The sequence below is a fragment of the Leptonotus elevatus genome, chromosome 13 (genome assembly GCF_054856555.1).
Source record: "Leptonotus elevatus isolate MCC_2025b chromosome 13, RoL_Lele_1.0, whole genome shotgun sequence".
Classification (NCBI taxonomy): Eukaryota; Metazoa; Chordata; class Actinopteri; order Syngnathiformes; family Syngnathidae; genus Leptonotus; species Leptonotus elevatus.
Window position 1 is genome coordinate 14393418 of NC_141251.1, and position 17095 is coordinate 14410512.

Genomic DNA, 17095 nt, shown 5'->3' on the forward strand with positions numbered 1-17095 from the left:
TGCTGAGAGCTGGCCGTCAATCAGGCTGCCAGTGGAGCCGATGTGACAGCATGCCGTTTGGGACGATTTTTTTTTCTTGGCATGAGACACATAGTGGATCGATAATGTCCATTGACTTTGGCTGAATCAGGGGCAATTTTTTCTATCACCATCATAAAACCTGAATTAACTATAAAGGCATTGTTTTAAGTACAGCAACACCGTTACTCACCTGTAACTTTGGCTCTCCTTTCCCACATACTGTACAAGGGCATAAGAGTAAATACACACGTAATAATCCATAGCAAAAAAAGATAGCTTAAAAAAATCGCAATATAGAATAGAGTGGGAGAACACAGTAATTGTCATGTAAAATTCCGTTACCATCCACCCATCAAATTTCTATATCACTTGCCCTCATTAGCCAACTGCTGAGCACATAGAGACACACTCACGTTCACACCTTTGGATGATTTAAAAGCTCCACATGCATGTTTTTGGAACGTGAACGAAGCCAGAGTAAGGATCCACGCCGGAGGATCTGAATCACGATTTGGCGTGGTACCTCTCAACTGTGGTGCAGATGTGCTAACCACTAGCACACCGTGCTGCCCTTCAGTTAAACACACGTTAGAAATACTGTACAACAAGAAAACATTCTTTAAAAAGCATTATAATTAATGATCACGTAAGTTACTAACAACCTGGTAACCTATTTCTTGTTAGCATTAACCCATCACTATGGGTAGCCTACTTTTTAAACCTTGTTGGATCAAAATCTTGACCTAACGCGTTGGGTCAAATTGTCAAACCCAGTGTGCTTGGTAAATAATCCACATTGGCTTGGTCCCTTTTGGACGCAGGGGTTAACTATTCCACCGCCTTTCCACCACTGCCTTGAACTTCACCTCCACATACACTCTTAAAACTGCTGGGTCAAAAATAACCCAGTTTTGCTAAAAAAAATAAAATAAAATAAATAAATAAAAAAGATCCATCCTGCTACTTGGGCTTATTTGACCCAATTTTGGGTAGTTAAAAAAAATAAAAATTTTAAATGAAAAGTTGTTTTGTTTTGTACAAATTAAATCACTAAGTTGGGTCAAACTGACCCAATTAGCAGGCCACTCCAAAAATTGGGTTATTTTTTACCAAGCATTTTCAAGAGTGCACTCGTAAAACTCCTAGGTTAAAATATGGACCCGCCCACTAACTAAGGTCAATTTGAACCAACTTTCTTGGTTGTTTTCTGGAAAACAACTCAAAGTTGGGTCAAATTGACCCAAGTTGCGGGTCGACCCATTGTTTGAGCAGAATTGGGTTCATTTTGACCTAGCACTTGTTTTGACCCAACTTTCTAGGTTGTTGTACAATGCAACCCAATGTTATTGTTACAAAACAACCCAAAGTTGGGTCTAATTGACCCAGGTTACTGGGACAGTTAATTTAGATCGTGAAATTGATCCAACTTGCGGGTCGACCCATTATTTGACCAGAATTGGGTTATTTTTGACTCAGCACTTATTTTGACCCAACTTTCTGTTTTTTTTTGTACAATGAAACCCAATGTTATTGTTACAAAACAACCCAAAGTTGGGTCTAATTGACCCAAGTTAGTTAACAATTTAGAGTTAATAAAGTTTGGTAAATTAGTTAATTGGGTTAATTTGAGCTAACTTTGGGTTATTTCTTTATTTATTAATTGATTGATTGATTTATTTGTTTATTTATTTGTATTATTATTTTTTATTTATTGTTTTATTTATTTTTTAAATGATTTTTAAAAATTTATTTATTACAAAAAATGGGTTTCTTTGTACAAAACAGCCTAGAAAGTTGGGTCAAATTGACCCAAGTTAGTTGGTTAGTCCAATATTTGAGCAGCGTCAAAAGTATACTCTGTCAAAAACATATTCAATTTCCTAAGATGGTTTTGTCTCCTTTCAGTCTTTAGCTCCTTAGTGGTTGTACAAGAGGACAAGTCCTGTTCCACAGACCCATCAGGGTCATGATCAGGCCCTGTGTTATGGTTCGAGTCCCCCACACCCTTGTCCTTCATTGGGCTCCTGAATGGTACCCCTGATTATCTCATAGCTTTGCTGGACATTCTCTTGTCTCGGCTTTAAAAAGGTCTACATTACTTCCAGCTCGCCAAACTTGTCAAAACCAATTAGCTGTCCTATTATTCCCTCAACCGATTTCACCATCACCCCTCCTCACAGCCCCTCACTTCACAAATCCTTGACCCTGCACTTTCCTCAATCGAAACTCCCAACACGACCTGTGCAACCCCTAAACTCCCTCCGTCCCCGTCATGTGGACTCCTGTGATTTTTTTTTCTTTTTTTGCTCCGAGACCTATTTTGTTCACCCTCCATGCTAAGTTCTTTCATGTGAGGGTAAACGGTGGTGAAGCAGCTTCTCACACACAAATTAACGGGCTTTTGTGCGAATGAAAGCAGACAGTGAGTCACTGGTGGAACTAAATAAAAACCTGCCTAATAGAAGGCAACCAAGCTGACAAATGTGTGCTTGTCTGTGCGAGCAGCACTTCCATCATCATATCCTGCACAGGGCCAACCCCCACTCCGCTTTACCCCATCATTGTCCCATCAATTAGCGCCTCACCAGTGACAACACAGAGGATCTTCATTAGTGGAGAATGCTCAATTATATCAGTTGATATTGCGCTCCCAAATTAATTATACCACTTGCATGACTGACTGAGCCTGCCCTCACCCCGGGTTGCAGCAGTTACTGATGCGATTTGCTTTTGGCTCCAAAGTCCACTTTCCTCTCCTCTCTCTGTTATCCTCCTTTGCCTCACCATTCATTCGGCACACTCGATAGCATTGATTACCAAGCACAGCAAACCCCACTTTCCACGAACGCTACACACTTGTATTCGACTCCTTTTAATTGTATGCAGAAATTTCAGTACTTGTGCTATGAAAAAAATACATGTGCCCCAACATATAGGGGCAGACTGTGTGCTCCTCCTGTAAGGCAGATCAAATTAGTGGAGAGGAGGTAATTCTACAAAAAGCTCATCAAAAGAGCTCTTTCTCTGTATAATCCTGATCCTGTAGGGAATTACAAAAATAGACAGCCTTTACTTCAGCGATAACTGAAAGAGAAGTGGTGCAAACATTGTCATCTCCTGAGAGCAAATGTGAAGGAGGTGGAAACCACACAGAACCCAAGGTGAAGTGCTGGTGCCTCAAAATAATGTTTACTTTTGCACTTTATACCCAAATGAGTTGCGCCGATATCTAAAATGTGTTTTCTTTGTGAGCATGCAAATCACCTGTGTTGGTCTCAATACCTTTTTTTATGTTTTATCGTTTCTCTTGAATACAAGATGACTTCAAATCCAGCTCTGAAAGTGGAAAAATGTTAATTTTCTACTTCGAAACCTTGGCCAAACACATGATGACCTCTGATGAGTTCACTGTTTCATAAACAATTTCTCCACTAGGATATAATGAAAATTTGCTCAAACTATGTCCATCATAAAACCTAACCGAAAACTTTAAAAACAAAATATTGAAAATAGAAACATGCTCCCAGTTTTCAGACACTGTTGGCATGCCCGCTGAATACGCTGAAAACTCAAACCTCCACCAGTCAATCAAATACCCTTGACTACGTGCCGCGAGCTAGCTCGCTAGCTTACCCACAGGCTAACATGCTTCAGAACTACAGAGACAAGTGGCCGGGCATCCATAATAATCCCACAGGGTATAAGAACATTTAAAATTGAAACATTGAAAATGTCTCTGATTTATTAATATAAACTTCAAGGATACAATAGAAAGTAGTAACCACCAATTTAACGAAAGATGTCTGAAAACACAACCAATTACAAAAAGTCATATGTACAAAAATATAGCTAGTGACTATTGTTAGCATCTCTTTTGTCTTAAAAAACAAACAACAAACAAAACTACAATATATCTATAAAAAAAAATGCACACAGAAACATGCATGTATGTAATACTGTTACTGTGATGCTAAATATTGAAATAGTAATGACAATTCTTTTATCTGCATCTAGTAAAACCAGATCCCGGCATAACCGAAAAGTATTCCTTTCTGGCAGTATTTGTTTCTCGCCCTTTAGCTAAACCTACACAGTATGAGAAAAGTTAGCTCAGCAACAAACAACAATCAGAGTAGTTGCTTCAGGGCAATTTAGTAAAATAGCAAATACTTCTTTGTTTAGAAGCTGGTTTCATCACGGGAAATCACATTTTTAGACTTCATATTAACCATAAAGCAGGGGAGCTGCCAAGGATTTTTGGCCCCATGAACTAGAACCCCCCCCCCCCCCCCCACAGCCGTTGGATTTTATTTATTTATTTATTTTTACATAAAATGATGCATTTCAATGATATTTTTGTCTGTTACCATATTTGTGAAAAGAAAACACCAAAATCGTCACTTTCAGCAAAAAAACATGCATTAAGTAAAACATAATCGAGGATATCAGCACCCAAAAACACGCATTTAGCAAATCATAGTCAAAATGATGCGCCTATCAGCACTTCCGTATAACCCCCCCCCCCCCCCCTACAGTACGTAAATGAAAGGAACATTACAGGCCTACTGCATAAGTCACTGATACTCATTATGCATCATATCTTCTTCGTGCTGCGTGTGGCCACAGGACTTCGTCCCCGTCACAGGCAATATTGTCCCTTGACAGGCAATGGGGGAAAAATGCTCTGGTGCCTTGAAATGACTCCACAGGTACACAGCCAATTTTGTAGAGTAAATTTGACTCAATTTAGAGTGGGACCAAATAGACTCAGTTTTAGAGTAATATTTACACTTGGAAGAAAATAAAAGTTACTCAAGGGTTGATGATCAAAGGCATGACCTTCAGCTTGGGAGACAGCCAATCTACTCCCTGAGCCACGCAGCTCCTGCTGTGTGTTAGTATATCGCTCATGTCATCTTGAATCTTACTCCAAGAGCAAAAATGATGCTTTTGGTCTCTTGGAGATAAGCAAAAAGTAAGAGTGGTGGTATTGTGGCAGTCTCCCAAGCTGAAGGTCGTGAGTTGTTCCTCAACCCCTGGGTAACTTTTATTTATTTATTTATTTATTTATTTTACTCTCTTCCAAGTGTAAATATTAGCCTATTTTTAAAACCGAGTCCATTTGGTCCCACTCAAAAATAGAGTCAAATTTACTCTACAGAATTGACTGTGTAGATCATCACAGGCCCGTTCCATTGCCTCCAATAAATTTGCCCTGGTGTAAGGCTTGTTATGTTTGAAAGATGACAACTGTGTTGGAGTTGTGTTCATAGTCTGCTGCCAGTGTTTAAAATTTTGCAACACACATGTATCACCGTGGGAAAAGTGTTTAGGAAAAATGTGAAATGGTTTATCAAAAAAGAGTTTTGAGAATTGGGTCTAAGCCTGAACAGTGTGTAAGGTTTGGCCGAAAAACGGGTTTGATTTGAGAAATTTGTCTCGGAAACTGAGAATTTAGTTCAGAGAATTGGGTTTAGTGTTTTAGCAACTGAGGAAAACTGTAACAGTGTGGAACACAAACACTTTTAACATGTACGATTTTAAGTATGAGCATTTTTTAAGCGGAAACACGTGTGTAAAAACTGCTTATATAGTTAGGTGAGAGAAAACGCTCTACAGGTGGCCTAAAGGGACATCAAAGATTGAAGGCACAAAAGAAATCATAAAAAAAATGCAAAACAAGCAGCAAGATTTATCTTTCCTACGCTAGATCCGCTGCAATATTATTTGTGTGTGTGTGTTTTTTTTAATACTGCGCTTTAATCATAATTCCAAAGAGGGGTGCGCTGACAGAGTGAAACATTAGGCAAGAGACAGAAGTAGACAGAACATTATGAGGACGACACAGCCTGAATATAAAAGAGCACCCAAAGCAATTAAATAGCTGCTTGTGCCTACAGCTCACATTTAGCAGCAATGCAACACTGTTTGTTTGGTCTTTCTGCACCCAATTACATTAAAAGACACCAATGGCAGTCTTGGGCCAAATGCGTCCCAACATAGCCATTTCATATTTAAATCAGCAAATGCAATAATTGGGAGCACTTTTTAAACTTGTAATGGAAAAGATATAATTATAGTTGGTGTTCATTTGCTTGTGGAAATTGTTTGAATTGTCTCATGGAATGGCCTGAGTAATAAAAATAAAAAAAAGTTACAGATATAATTTGAGATAATGGTGATTCATTATGGTTAATCTATTTTAATTTTTTTTATTGAATTTTTTTTAATTCAACACAGCTATAAAGTACTCACCTGAAACAGCTGTGTCAACACAGAGTACTTTGTCTTTAACTCATTCACTGCCATTGACGGCTATAGACGTCAACATTTCATTTAAACGATTTATTCGATTCACATTTTTTTCCACTTTTATTAACAAGAGTATGAAAACCTAGATTTTTTTTTTTACTGTACATTTAGAACAGATATTTTTAAAAAATTAAGCGTGAGTTAACTCATGAAGTCATGTGATTAATTACCATTAAAAATTGTAATCGCCTGATGCCCCTCATAAAAATAATAAGAAAAGATTATTAAAAATTAGGGGTGTCAGACGATATTTTTTTTTAATTGTAATTAATCGTATGACTTTAATAGTTACCTCATGATTAATCACAAATTTGATATATGTTCTAAATATACAATAAAAAAAAATATAGGCTTTCATAATCTTGTTAACAAAAAGAAAAAATGTGAAACTAATAGAAATAATTCAAATGAAATTTTGACGTCTATAGCCGTCAATGGCAGTGAATAAGTAAAGAATGGACTCAAGCCCCAAGCTCCAACAGGTGAACACCTTCTTTTTTTTCCCACCCACCCCACAAGTGAAGAAATCAGTTTATTCCAATGCCAAAGATGTGCACTGCGATTGGTTGGCGACTAGTCGCCCAGTTCCCAACTTCCTCACCTTTAGTTGAGTTCATATTGGATCCAATCAAAAGAATCAGTACTCTCTGTCACCATCTGTGAGCATGGCAAACATCTCACGGAAGCTTGATTTAACCTCCCCCGTCTGCCATTATGCTGTACTAATTGTAGCACTTTAATCCATTGTGCTCAGTAATTATATTGTGCCTTCTTTTCTTCTACTTCATACTAAAATGGACGGCAAATGAGTGAGCGGCTTCTCATTGTTGCGTACATCTACTGTGACGGTCAAGTGAGTGAAGACATGCGTCTTGTAAATGGGTCGGGTTCTCAACCTGTGGACGCACGCAAGGCGAAAATAACTTTCCCTTGCATCATCACACGTCCATGTGGTATCAAGCATTACCAATCTGGAAGCTGTGGAAAAGACCCCCCCTGTAGGTTAGACCTCCATGTAACAACAACCAAGCAAGTGAAATGTTGGAGGTGTGCCTGCAAATGAAGTCACACATTTCGTTGCACCAGCAACTCCGTTGCTTTTCTCACTCAGATGTGAGCTCATTAAAGTTGTTCTTGAGTTCCCACTTCCGCTTCACTTGCTCGGTGCTAGTTTTTCAACCTCTTCTAAATGTTCTGCTGAGGCAGCACTTTAACTTCAAACGTCATTGTTTAACTGTCTGATGACACGTCACACGAGCAGTGGGCATGAGCAGTGTGCGTGACGACATATTTTTTGGCACAAATGGAACCCCATAGTTATTGATTATGTTTAGGTCGTTTGCATGCACACGCTACTGTGACTACTTTCATCAAGGATGCTGTGTTTTTGTCACTGTTTGTTTGTTAGTGAACAGGATTAAGCAAAGACTGTTAATAGTGATTTTGATAAAGCAATGTATGTATGATATTGTTCCTTGGCACTTGTGCATCAATATTATCGTTGATTGATCATTACATTACACATTTGCGGCCTGGCTCGGGATTCTCTTAATTTTGATTGGAATCATCGATGTTTCCAAATTTTCTGCATTCTGCCAAGACAGCATATCTAAAGACTGATACAAATAGCAAGTACCGATATCATAAGAACTTTTGATACTATGACCCCCCCCCCCCCAAAAAAAAGATTCATATAACCCAATATGACATTTTCCCTTAATATTATGTAAAATTAATAGCAATTTTATATTCTTCTCATTTCTAGTTTCTGACACTAAAATCGCCACTATGTAACGATTGCTGTCACAAGTAACGATACCTTGAAATAAGTATCGGCCCAATACCAATACCTGCTACAGCCCATTGAAATGCATTGGATTTTTTTTTATCCCCAATTTCTTTAAGAGACACTGATAAAAATGTAACATGTATTTCCCATGAAAAAATGCAGAGGAAATGGGGGTGGGGGGGCTAATGGTGGGGTGCCGACATTAGCCCCCAAATTAATTAAAAACCAATCCAAACCAGTATATATATATATATATGGGGTCGTGGGGGGTGCGGGGGTTTTGGGCCGGTGGGGTGCCTGGCGGGCCTGTAGTGCCCCGTCCTGCTGCGTTGGGTCAGGGGCGCGGGCCGTGTTGGGGTGGGGGGCGCTCCTGCTCCTGGGTTTGCTCTCCGGCCGGTGGCCCTGGCGGGGCTCGGGGGTCGTCCTTTAGCGCTGCCGTAGCCTGGGGGGCCCTGAGGTGTTGCGCTTGCTCTGTCCTGGCAGGGGTCGACGGCTCCCCTCTTTGGTGGAGATTTTCATGCATGCCAGATCCACCACACCAGCATCGATCGAAACTCAGACACAATCTGCTTCCTCCTCAGGTCATTGAATCGGTGGAGGCTGGTGTCTGTGGATCTCACTCGGCTTCGTCTGTTCTTCCTTCCTTTCCTCAGTCTCCTTCGGTCTCTTGAGGTCTCCCTGATTTTTTTATTTTTTTTTGGATTTGTTGGAATTTAGATGTTTCTGGGGTTGGGGAAGAATTCTGGTGGGTGGCCCGGAGGGTGGTGTCTGGTCGGTGCTGGATTTCACTTTCCTTTGTTTTCTTTGGTCCCCTCAGGTCTCCTGACGGCGGTGTTCGGTTTAGGTGAACGGTATGGGAATTTTTCTAATAGGTTTTTGGTGAGCTAACAAATACACGCACGCACGCACGCACATACACATTCTCACCCACATACAATAAAAAAAATATATATATATTTTAAAAAAAGAGCAATGATGATGACATTACCGAATGAACAATGCTGAGCTCTTTTAGAAAAAAATAAAATAAAATAAAATAAAAATAAAAATAAAAATAAAAAATAATATAATGACTTTCAATACATGAGCTTTCTGAAGTATTCGGTGAAGTCGGTTATATTACAGATTAAAAACATTAGAAACAGCTTGCATGGTGAAGTCGCATATATATTACCACTGAAAACAAAAAACACAATATATTATTACAGTACATGAATCAAAACTGAACCTTATTTTTTTTGTCAAGGCAGAATGTTTCATACAACATTTGGCCTTGGTGGAGGACAGCGTGGTGATGCACGTGGTTAGCACACCTGCGTCGCAGTGGAAGGTTCCGAGTTGGATTTGGATGAGGTGCTTCTATCTAAAGGTTTAGTGTGGATGCAAATTAGGATTGTTCGGCCTTGGTGAAGGTCTGCGTTTTCATGACTTCTCGTTTATAGATTTATAAAGCAGAGCAAGTAAGGAAATGGCTTGGGCGGCCTTTGCCTGAGGAAATGGCGGACCTCCATTTGTAACGAACCCATCTCTTGACCCCAAGTCCCCGCACCATCCCTCCTGGGGCCCCCGGGGCCCCGCTGACCCACCTCCATCGTCTGTTCCTCCATCTCTGTCCGCGGCGACACTGTATAAAGCAAACTCCAGCTTCAGGCCACATCTGACTTTCTTTGCAGTTTTGCAGGGTGTAACATGCGGCGGTGACAAGCCCCCTCATCCGCCTCGCAGAGAGGGGGCTGTTGCTAGGGTTGACCGATTTAACAGCTGCTGGGCAATACACAGAGAGTCATTTTTTAAAATCTAATTGATCGCTCCGTTTCCACCTCTACACTCAGTGGATGTTCTATCCTTTGTGTATGCATGGCTGAACAACAGATGTCGTCTGTCCTAAAAGGCAAGAAAGGAAGTAGAACAAGTGTGACTTCATTGCTTGCAATCTAGTTAATCAGACAGCTTACCACAAATGACTTGGAACAGTCGTCTGTTAAAATCTCGCTTAATGAAGGCTGTTTTATGACTCATTATTATGCACATTGTGCTTTTTTTGTTGACTACATAATTTTTATTCAAAAGTCTATAACATACAGTAAGGCCGAACCTTGTAATCTTGGCACGATGACATCACAGAGCTGGTGGATGTTTAAGGACTCTTCCACCCTTGTCATTCGGATTTTAGGTCTGGAGACATGCTTGGCCAGTCAATAACCTTTACCATCAGGGTCATTTATTATATTGGAATACTGCCCAGGCATTTATGGTTCCCTCAACTAACCATAGTGCACCAGTGCTTGCACAACCCATGTGTTCAGTTTCAGGGTGTTAGCAAGCTTCTTAAAGCCTTTCATATTTTTATGTATTATTTTTCTATGTCCTCAGACAATTCTTTGCCTGGTGCCATTTGAACTATATCTGCCTGTCTGTTTGTATATGAATACTGAACAAAAATATGTACGTAACACTTGTTTATCTATCTATCTATCTATCTATCTATCTATCTATCTATCTATCTATCTATCTATCTATCTATCTATCTATCTATCTATCTATCTATCTATCTATCTATCTATCTATCTATCTATCTATCTATCTATCTATCTATCTATCTATCTATCTATCTATCTATCTATCTATCTATCTATCTATCTATCTATCTATCCATCCATCCATCCATCCATCCATCCATCCATCCATCCATCCATCTATCTATCTATCTATCTATCTATCTATCTATCTATCTATCTATCTATCTATCTATCTATTGTTAGATTATTAACATTGTTTTTCTGTTTCAATTTATATTTTTTAAATTGTTTTTGATATTAGTTAAAGATGAGTATTGAGGAGACCAACAGTTCATTCACATGGGAGTTAATCTATAGTCTTTGTTCTTTTCCCTCAATTGAAGTAAGGTTTCTGATTCAATCTAAATGAGGGGGTGTCTGTAAATGCAATCAGAGGTCAGTCCATAAAAATCCCTTGTGCGAGAAGGCGCCGGGGGCCAATTGTTTACCCACATCTTGAGTGGATTAAGACAGGAACTGAAGTAAAGATAAGAATGGGGGGCTCTGTCTGTAGGGGCAAAAGATACTTCTTTGCAGACTAAGGGGGTGGGAACTTTTTTTGTATAAATGAGTGAATGTATTTTGAGAATGTTACACTTTTGGACCAGAGCTGTTTGAGCCAGGTTCTAAAGATGTCTTTCAGACTCTGAAATAAAGCTGGCAAACTTCTCCACGAGACTTCAACTTTGAGTTTTATTTGAACACGCAGAAATCAAAGAAATGATTTCCAACACTATCTATCTATCTAAATAGCTAGCTAGCTAGAGAGCCAGATATAGCTAGATATCTAGCTAGCTCTTTAGCCATCTATCCAAGGCCATTTTTTCAACGAGGAACATGAACTTGCTAACCTTCCATTAAAAAGACTTCCCCCTGTTTCATTTTCACCTTTTTTTGCCTAAGACAGGCTCTTTTTATTTTTTATATGCTGATAGCAGCTGCAACCTTATTCTCACTCCCCCATAGCACATGCACGTAGCAACAGCTACACAGTACTATATGTACCTCCTGGCCCTAGCAGCAGAAGGTTAACCTAAGCCCGGCTGACCATGCCAAACCAGCAGTTTGCTCGCCTCAGAGCCACTTAAAACACAATCATTTCACATCCAAGCAATCAGCCAACAGCCACAGGCCCAATTCTCACCCACTGAGCTGTGAGACGGTGAGCGCTATCAACACATGATGGCGAGACCGCCTCCCCCTTCTCCTGTCACCTCAATTCAGCTGTGAAATCACATCAACACATAACACCGCACATCTACTATTATCATCAGTGGTAGCTTGCATATGCTACATATCAGCCAAGTGATATAAACCCGGAGAAAGAGAGAGAAACTCCTGGCACATTAGAGGCATAGAGCAAGTGGCTAATTATAAAACCACTCTGACTGACTGCTTGTATGGAGCCATTGCTGCTGAGCTGCTCCATGCAGAGTGGGGAAAATGAGCCTGTCAGTCCAGTCCCAAGTTGCCATGATGAGGGCAAATGAGGTAAGGCCCTGGAAACCTCTTGCGGGCCAAACGACAGAGGAGGTGGCAAAGAAGGGCGTGAAAACACACACACACACACACACACACACACACATGCTCATATATAGGGTACATAACCTGATTGCCTCGATGTGTGAGCTGTCAGGCAAAGTGGGTCAATATGTGACAGACACGTGGGACTTTCAAATCCTCATGCCAGCCAGCCCAATGACCAATGCTCAGTGGGACCAAGCCACTTACTAATCATTACATTTACAAAGTTTTTTTTTGTTTCCATTTTGGAACTTGTGATATTAACTTGATCATGTTTTGTCTCTGTTACGCTACTTGTCAACTGCATTGTAGATCCGTTGGCCATTTGAATAATTAGAATTACTCAAGGGGAAATTCCACTCACACTCTGCTGTATGGGAAACAGTCTAGCATTTCTTCAATTAGTTTTTTTTTATTTTTTACATTTGTCCAGAGCAGAACTCGAATTGTGCTTTCAAATGCTTATGCGTGTGATCAACACTGAGTTTGGCCGACTTGAAGCATAAGCTGTTGCCAGACACAAAGAGGAGCAACTGGCTGTGTTGAGTGCTTCTATAACATGTCTCACAAGTTATTCATCACAGGGAGGCGCTAAATTGAATGTTTATTTATGTTTCAGAAGGTGCACACTGTTGACAACAGGTGTAAATGCGTTATGTTTAAAAGAGGGCATGGTACTTTAAGTCGTTTTGGTTTTCATTTTGGACATTTTTGAAAATACAAAAGGAAGTTTGAAGTGATGGAACTGGAAGTGTAAGTGGAAGACAAGTGGAAGACAAACATATGACGGTTACAGAAAATAACTCTAAATGCAAAGTTGAAAGGAGTTTAGTTAATTCTTGCTGTACATTCTTCATATGCTACAAAACTGCATTGCTAAATAGACGATATGTTACGACAGTTTTTGTCGGTGTTTCAAAAAATGTTTACACGAGTGGTCACTCAAAACATTTACATTGTAGTGCTGTCTGCCATTGGAATGGGAGACGACTCAACTGACCTGCAGGTGCTGGGATGCTAGCTCGCTAGGCTAACAACAATTGCAGTGGTACACATTTAGATCAGTAAGAGACAACAAACATTTCCAGAAGGAGGGGGAAAAGATTTTTGTTTTCACAAACATGAGCAACAAGTGATGCGCATCTGATTTGTGGCAGGAGTCTGGCAGTCGCGATAATGGAACAGCATGTGAACAAAGTCCTCATCTTCAACTTCTCACAGGACTTTCCCTCAGGAAAGAGCTCAAACCTCCTTTTTTAAGCACCCAATGCCCTTCACCGATGGTGGAATCATTATTCCGGGACCATAAAAAAAAAAAAAGGTTGACAGATCTGAGTCATCCTTTTTTAGAATTAATGTTATCAGATATAAGCCCAGAACCAGACCGACTGAAGTTATGATGATGTTTGAAAATGGTCAGAATGCAGTATGCATAGACTGTGAGTGAATATTGTTTTATACAGGTATTTCCCCCCAAGGATTAAAACGCAAAAAAAAAAAAAAACGATATTATTGTATTTTAATTTTTTTTGTTATCATCATAAAACTGTTGTTTATGTATTAGTGACTCATTCGATCTCTATTGAGTGTGATTTTGTGACTAAAGGGTTGTCAAATGTGCTCAGATGAGATGCAGACAAAATGCGACAAAATGTATCTCAAATTCATCCCTGTCATTTGCTACAGTATGCTCACATTGCAGAAGGCTGACTTTTACATTAATGATGGTATCTATCAGCGATCATTATGCAAATATTCCAGATAGAAGATGACAGATTTTCTTTTATCGCCAACACGGGTGCTTGCCCGTATAATCACAGTCGACACATACAGACAGTTGGCTTTGATTGCGAACCACTTAAATATATCCTTCAATACATCTCTTTTCCATCATCAGCAAGTCATTATTAGTGGTCATGCATCCCCCATGCAAGCTTCAGCCTGGGACTTGGGCTTGCTAATCAGAAGCTACGGTGAGAGGAGAAGGATATCTTCAAATTACATCCTTCTCAGTCAACAGGAGGTGCACATGAAAGAGCGACATCCCGCCGTTTTCCTCAGAGCTAGGCTAGTTTGCAGATTGACAGATACAGCACCTCGCTTACGTCTGAGACACCCACTAGAGCATCTCCAATTAAAAGCTTCCTATGATTTCCTCGATTAATTATAAATGTCTCTGCGCTCACGGGAGAAGCGACTGGTACACGTCTGAGAATTTTTAGATAGATTTCCTTGACTTGTGTCGCTTTCCTTTGCTGCAGTTGTTGTTACTGAACTGTTTAGTTCACAAAACAACAAGATACCAAGCTCTGGAAACTGAAGATGCCACATTGGGTTTCTGCAGGAAATTTGAAGAGGTGCTGATGAAGATGCTGGTAAGACAGGCACACCTTTTTTCAGGAAAAATGTGTTACAGCAAGCATCTATTCTATTTCTTTTTAACCAAGCCAACAATAAATCCAAAACCACCTGGGGTGCTGCAGCTCCTGATTTAAGGGTCACATGTCATTATCATCTTCATAAACAAGCACGTTTCAAGGTCATCATGGAGTCGGCAGAAAGGGAAAATATATACCAATCACAAAATTGTATGTAATTGTATAATAATAATAATAACAACAACAAAAACAACAATAATAATAATAATAACTAATTTTGCTTTTATGCAGCACCATAGGCTATTTCTGGGTTTTGTGTTTTCTCAACACCTTTTTAAGATGGTCCTTTGTAATGGATTTTAAGGCCATTGGTTGAACAAGATTGAGATCACTCCCCCAAAAAAACTGACATCGCTTGTGTCAAAATGAGGTTCCCTCCTAAAGTAAAAAATTTATCCTGCACTTTTAACTGAAAAGTGGATTTCACTTTCCTTTCTTTTCGTTGATCCTTCCTCGGGTCTCCTGACAACCTCACGACTCTAGCTGGATTCTGAAGTATCCGGTTTAGGTGAACGGTATAGGATTTTTAATAGGTTTTAGGTGAATAAATGAGTACACACTCACATGCACGCATGCATGCACACACACACCTACACATGCACGTACTCACGCACATACCGGAAAAAAGAAAAAGGAAAGAAAAAGAAAAAGAGAGAAAGCAATGATGATGACATGTCGAATCGGTAAGATTACCGAATGAACAATACTGAGCTCTCTCAGTAAAAGGAAGGAAAAAAAGGGGAATAAAAGAAAATATATTAAGTACATATTAACTCATTCACTGCCATTGACGGCTATAAACGTCAACAATTATTTTGAACTATTTCTATTAGTTTAACATTTTTTTCTCCACGAGTATGAAAACCTAGAATGTTTTTATTGTACAAGAAGAACAGATATAACATTTGTGATTAATCGTGAGTTAACTAGTGAAGTCATGCAATTAATTCCGATTACAAATTTTAATCATCACCTGTTGCTCCTAATTTTTAATATTATTTTTGTTTGTTTTTTAATGAATTAATGGCTGTGAATTAGTTAAGATAAAATGTCACTATGTTGAAATGGTTTTAAATCAATAGAGGCGGATTAGACCAAGTGTTGGTAATTTTGCAGATGTGTGCAAATTGGCATATTTATAAAAAAAAAAGGGGGGGGGGCAATTTGAGAAATTTTTGGTGTGAACACAGTCAATTTCACTCCAATCAAAGCAGCAGCTTTCATTCCCCTGAAATGTGGTACACTCACATCTCACATGGAGACATCTTTGTGTGTAATAGGGTGTGATCTGTTTGTTACTGATCTTGGCTGGTACAACGCAAGTGGGTACCCTCACTAAATGCAGAATAAGCTAGTGATCAATGCTGGACCTCATGTGCACCATCCCAAATACTGCCAGTACGGGGATGGTTTAAAAACGATAATAATGTCACGTTCATGAATGAAATATGTTTGAAATCCACATAGCTCAGAATTTGTCAGTCTGTGCACCACATGAGTTCACCAAAATTATGCTGATTACCTGCGCCATTATTTAGACGTGGCGTAACTTTATACTTTTTTGCTGCCACCAAATTATTATTTATTTATTTATTTTAATTTTTTTCTAAGAGCTCAGTATTGTTCATTCGGTAATTTTGCCACCAAATTATTGTTCCGCCAGACGTATCTTCAAGGACACAGCCTTACTGCGCCGGAACGTCCAGCATGGTGCAGACCAGTATGTTAAATTGGCATTCATGCACAGCGAGATTTGTGCCTGTACAACAATTTGGATACACAAGCATTTCTACAAAAATAGAGCCTGTTGTGTTTCCTACAAATGCAATTTGAACAAAAATGGACTCCCCAGACCTCAATTACAGGCGATGTTGTGAGCGGAGGTGGGAAGAAAGTGCTGATCAGGGTGCTGCAGTTTGTGTTTACTAGCCACCCGTACTGACCTTAGAGAGACTTCATCAGGAGCATCATTGTTGATTTGTCTTTACAGAAAAGAAACTTCACAACATGATTCCACAGTGATCTTTTTCTGTATTGGCCATGACGTTGATAGCGAGGGGCAGCCTTTTATCTTATCTCACATTCAGAAGTCATGCAAGACCTATCTGTGATTTATCTGAGGTTGTAAAGCGTTTTGATAGCACAATGAATTGTGTCTTAAATTGGGAACTGCAAATCCATGCATATTGGATTATTATGAGTGCTGAGTGATGCTGTTATTGAGCCAAAATGCAAAATAAATTAATAGAGGGCGCACTGCATTATATAGAAACAGCACACACACTAATATAGACGTATATGATGCAAATATGCTGCAGGAATCCAATATTTCACAAACATGAAACGTGTGAGTTGAAACAGCGGTGCTGGTATTATCATTCATCATCAAGATAAGCGGAAGAAGAGTAACGAGAAATTGCCGTCCCTCCGGAATTGGGTGAGAATGCTGAGAG